The sequence below is a fragment of the Saccostrea echinata genome, unplaced genomic scaffold (assembly GCF_033153115.1).
Source record: "Saccostrea echinata isolate AGI-Se365-2 ecotype Australia unplaced genomic scaffold, CSIRO_AGI_Sech_v1 ptg000043l, whole genome shotgun sequence".
NCBI lineage: Eukaryota > Metazoa > Mollusca > Bivalvia > Ostreida > Ostreidae > Saccostrea > Saccostrea echinata.
Window position 1 is genome coordinate 3,564,567 of NW_026889792.1, and position 6,000 is coordinate 3,570,566.

Genomic DNA, 6,000 nt, shown 5'->3' on the forward strand with positions numbered 1-6,000 from the left:
ATGTTTCAAGTAAAATATAGGAAATTGGAAAAAGTCCAGCAATTTGTCCACTGATTCTTATTGATAACTGAGTGAGGCTCAAAATCGAAACCAAAAAAAAGGAAGGGGTTCAATAAAGTATCTAAAGCCGAACAAGAGAAAAAAAATCAAATTTTTATTATTCTTGAACCGTCCTTGCTGGTAATTAAATTATTTTGTCTTGATTTTCTTAAGTGTATACTAGTCTAACATACCCTAATTCCTTTTACTAAACAGCAATTTTTGACGCCGAACTTTTCCATCATCACTAAAAATAAAATACTGTTCTGTATACAGTGTACATGTCATGTAGTTTATTTGCATAAAGGTTTAACATCTTCCGTTGTGACATTATACATTAATCAGAATAATGAATAATTTAATGAAAAAGTAGTGTTGGAGGGGAGAGGGCAAGCGGACATTTTCTGTTTGGATGGGCACTACATTCCAAGCCCACACCCCACCCCCAAGTCATACAATTTGAGGGGTCACACCAGACACATAAACTTTCTCTGGTCACCCTCAGATAAACGCTTCGTTTTCTATAGTATACTAATTATCAGCAAATTTATTGAGGAGCACCCCCCTTTCTATGAACAGAGAAGAACTTAAGGAAAAGAACTCATAATCACCGTCACAGGGAAATTATATTATATATAAAAACTTATTAAAGTAAATAGGTTCTGTTTCCCATAATGCATCGCTCTGCAGAGGCTTTATTCATTGGTCAATTTTCACGAGGCGCCATTTTTGGAGTTGAGCAAGACGGAGAAGAACTCGGATGTAAGGTGCAAATGTGAAAAGTTAATGATGTTTTCGCCACCCAGTGTCTTTAAAACTGTGAAAAATGCAATGATCAACAACCAAGGATTAGTGTACGTATATTTTTATATACTTTTTTTTACGGTAAATAATAGTACTAATGGGCAGAACAAATCTTTCCCATCGAAGACCACATTCGTTTTGACGCCATTTTGAAATGTTTGATATCTAAGTTTTAAATATTTTAGTTTACACATTGCAAAAACGAAAAGAGAAACTTGAATTATACAGTATTTAGTGTTTTACGATCAAAGATGCATAGATAGTAGACTTTGTATAGCTAGACCCTATGGCACCACATTTGTCTTTTTCCATGCTGTACGTTTTGCATTTTAGATTAATTTTTTTTAGTGAAAATGAATGCTTACTATAATAGTTCTCTCTCTATGTATATAAATGAAAAATGTATGATTTTTTTTTCGTTGTTAAATCGGATAATAATGTTTGTACCGAATATGGTTTCCTTGTTAATACGGACAAAACATATATCCGGTTTGAATACATGTGTTCTCAGATCGTCAACTTCATGAACTTGTTAGACTTTTGGAACTTTTTATGATGTAACGACAAGGTATAAATGAATTATTTCTGCTACTAAATTACGATTAAGTCATTAATATTTAAACAAAAGGTGTCCACAATCTCAAATTATCAGATTATTCACGAAGGACATCATCAATGGAAATTTAAAAGACAGCTGAAAGAGAGAGTTCTGACTATTGTAATCCGACACAGATAAAACGCCTTTATGTGGCAGATATAATTACAAATTGTGAAGAATCATAAGAACAATTTAAATAGATTGTCTGTAACTAGAGTACATATACATCTTAAAAAGCCATAGCACAACCCTTAGTGATATGCATAGTGATGATTTGTATAGGGAAAATGTATTGGTTTTAAAGTGCACTGTCTATAATAATATAACAACTGTTTAACAAACAAGTGATAGATTGTAAATTGAAACAGTTTACTGTTCAAAAGACAAAATTTTTCATGCGTGACCTGCTGAAAGATTTACTGAAAATGTTAAAAATAATAGTCTATATGATGTACAAATATTGATAATTTTTTATAGTATTTCAAGTAATGCAAATGAATCATCTAAATTACAATCATCAATTATTGATGGCGGTCGCAACATCGTAGAAGCATAATGATAAAAATAAGTGAATCCGCATTTGTTTGAAATTTTTGTTTTTTTATTTTTTTTCCTCCCTGGTAGTTGTTGAAGTCTAGGCCATTATTAAAAATACTTTTGTTTGATGTACTCCGACCCACATTTTGCAAAATGAGTAGGTAAGTAGGTAGATGATTTTGGCAGTATCTAACAAATTGATTTTTGTCATACAAAAACACAGAATTAGAAATTTTGATGTTTCATTATGTACACTGGACAGCTAGACAGATTTAATATTTATTTCTCCATAAAACAAGTGTCTTGGAGAAATTATAAACCTCAACTTTATAATGAAACAAAATTTATTTCAATGAAACCAAAGAAAAAAAAAATTGAAATAAAATTTCAATACTTAAAAAAATGATTGGGTAGGGGTGATTTTGATGGGTTATTCGGAGTACATCAAACAAATCATTTTTAGCATACTGAGCCAAAGGCTCAAGTGAACTTTTCTGATCGAAATTTGTCTGTCGCCGTTGTTTTCGTAATTTTTTCACATTTCAATCTTCTCAAGAACCACTGGGCCAATTTCAACCAAACTTGCTATAAAATATCCTTGGATAAAGGGGATTCAAGTTTGTTCAAATAAAGGGCCATATCTCCTTCTAAAGGGAAATAATTACAAATAAATGAAAAATTTATGGCATCATTTAAAAATCTTCTTTTCTGGAACCACATGGCAATGAAAGATTCCACTTATTTGGAAGCATCCTCAGGTAGTGTAAATTCAAATTTGTTTAAATCATGACCCCCAGTGTAGGACGGGGCCATAATGGATGATCAATTTTACATAGGAATACATAGGAAAAAATCTTTTAAATCTTCTTCACTAGAACCACTGTATCAGGAAAGATGACACTTATATTGAAACATCCTCAACTAGTATAAATTCAAGTTTGTTCAAATCATGACCTCCTGGGTAGGATGGGGCCACAATGAACGATCAAAGTACATAGGAAAAATCTTAGAAATTCTTCTTTTCAAGAACAACGAAGCCATGATTGGTCATATTTATATACACGGCTGATGAAGTAATGTAGATATTATTTAAATCATGACCCCCCCCCCCCCCCAGGAGAATAGAGGGGCCATAACAGGGGATCATAGTTATACAAAGGAATAAAAAGCTAATATGTGTCATATTAATTCAAAAGCATCCTTAGAAAGTGTACAATCCCCCCCCCCCCCCTCTCCAAACCACTTTTATATTTAAACATTTCAATACTGAACTGATTTATATTTTTTCCTACCCAAAGTGCTTAGGTGAGCAATGTGGCCCCTGGGACACTTGTTTATTGTTGGTCTCATAGGTGAAATCAGAATGCAGTAGTAACTGTACATAATAAATTCTTTCAGAGAGAAGAAAACTGACATTAAAGGAGAACCAGTAAGATGTATGATGAATCAAGATGTGATCTTGTGGTAAGTAGTAATTAATTCAATCATAAATAGGCATGTATAACAATTGCATGAAAAGAAAAGAACTTGAGTTTAATTGGAATGTTGAAATACCAATTGCAAACTACAAGAGGTTATGTAAAATTATGGCTTGGAGTCTTCTTTTTCACTCCTCTATAAAATTTTCTGTCTGGATAATATCTCGCATAATATACACCATGCAGTGAGGAATTTAGTTCACTCGAGCTAAAAACTCATGTGAACTTTTCTAATCACCTTTTGTTTTGTGTTTTGTCCATCAAACTGTCTATCCATCTGTGAGCTTTTCACATCTGTAACTTCTTCCCAAGAACCACTAATTTTAACCAAGGTTGACACAAAGTAAGGATATTCTAAATTGTACAGAGGAAGCCCCCCTCCCCCCCCCCCCCCCCCCCCGTTCACCCCAAGGGGAAATGATTAACTCTCTTAAATATTGTTGATATGATCATTGTTGAGCAACTTATAATTTTGTAACCTGTAGACTTCATCTTAAGAATAATGAATATTTGTTTAAGAGTCCTTTTGCCATGGTTCAAAGTTCAATTCAATCATTGAAAATATTTTGAGATATTTGAGGATTCAAGATATCAGGAGTAATTAAAATGCTTAAAGAATACTTTCAAATTACTTCAACATACATGTATCTATGGTATTCGAGATGTCTGTGTTCGAGATGCCAAAGTTCAACTGTATGGCTATGATAAAGTAGTAAATATTATAACTGTATAACTTACTAAAACTTTTTAACATTGAAACATGTTAAATGAAACAATACAAGAATGAAAAATAAGGACATGCACATGCATTTACTGATTTCTGGCTGGTCAGTATTTTAATGACTGTAATTTCTAAAATATTCAGGGAAACACATTGAAGCTTTAAATGTAGGTATATGTTAACTAAATATACTATAAGGTAATATTTATAAATGGGAAGTCTTGAACAAACATTACAACATGCATGTATGTAAACTGGGGCTAAAATTGGTTAATGGCTATCGCCTTAATTTTCAGTGACATAAAACAAGATTTAGAATGCAGGTAAATAATACTAGTATGTGTCTGTACATATGATATAGCATATAGAACTTGTACTGAATGTTGATTAACTAAATCTTGAATGGCTGTTATGTTGGTCGTCTTTGATGAAATTTAGATTATTTTTATGCAAACTGAGTGTACATGCAATTTGAAATTATTCATAAGGTATTAAACATGATTAAAGCATGTGTATGCAATGCAACATATGATGAATTCATATTGACTTATATGGATATAACTTTACATATATATGCATTGATTTTTTAGGGTCCTGTTCTGTGGATGCCATGAGATGATCTGTCTGTTCATCTGATATCACTTGTCCTGAGTATATTTTCTCTCCTCATAGCCCAATCTCACTCAAATTTAACTCATAGAGTGCCTGTGGATGGAGGGTAAAAAGTGACCTTGGACCAATTATCTAGGTCAAAGGTCAGTATCAAAATACACTGTATATCTTTATCTAAAGTCCTTGTCCAGAGCATAATTTTTCTCCCTTGGTATGATCTGGATTGTGTGCCATGGGATGAAGGGTGTGTAGTGATCTTTAACCAATTTTCTAGGTCTAATGTTAATTAATAAGAAAAAAAGATTTGTAATATCCTTGTCCAGAGCACATTTCTCTCCACTCAACTAAAAGCAGTGTTCTACATGCATGAGATGGTCATATTCTCAATCATACCTGTTTTAATATTAATCTGGCTTAAAACCTTACTATGTAATGTTCATTATTCGGATTTCATTAAATTTAAAGACTGAAACTAATCACTGATATTGGTACATTAAAGTACATTGAGTGATCATGTCAGATTTCTAAATAATATTCAAGCATACAATTCTTACATCAAATAATAATTTTGTATGAAAATATATTGCAGATCGCAGATGATGTGAAGAAAATAAGGAAGCTGATGTTGAAAGAAGTATAGAGTATTTAATGAAGTTTATGAATGGACTTATATAATTAGATGTGAAAGACTACTTCATTGTTTACCAAGATATATGATTTTATTTATTTTGATATCATTTTCAAATAATGTTTTTGCACATCAAATGAATTATTAAACATATGATTTGATAATGCTTTTTCCTTTTTATACATTTTCTTGATAGATTTTGAAAAGAAAACACAGTTTACCAAGGAAATTAATGATATATATTTTGATTTAAACCTGCTGTTCTCTTTTCATATTCTAGACAACAAAGATTTACCATGGAAAATACAGGGATCCTTGAGCTTCCAGTTGCTTGTCAATCATTTTTCGTAATTGAAATGCTCCACCTACCCTGTAGTTTCCATGGTATGGAAACTATTACACCGCAATTACACATTGCTTCCCGTCTCAGATAAATAAGGGAATCTTGAAGTGTTCCTGTAATTTCCTTTTATGAGACACCAGATAATTCCACCAAGTTTCCATCACACGGAAACCGCTACGCTCCGATTCCATGTAGTTTCCTGAGTCATGGAAACTTGGGGAATCACGAGGTTTCCTCTAG

The 6,000-nt window shown here is 32.4% G+C and overlaps 1 long non-coding RNA gene across 1 annotated transcript; it reads left to right on the forward strand.

The window, feature by feature from the left end:
* Positions 1-1,354: 1,354 nt before the first annotated feature.
* LOC133201328 (uncharacterized) lies at positions 1,355-5,581 on the forward strand. The gene is made up of 4 exons (XR_009723075.1): positions 1,355-1,411; positions 3,377-3,442; positions 4,768-4,932; positions 5,379-5,581. It is a non-coding gene; the product is annotated as an uncharacterized LOC133201328 (long non-coding RNA).
* The last annotated feature ends 419 nt before the right edge of the window (positions 5,582-6,000 follow it).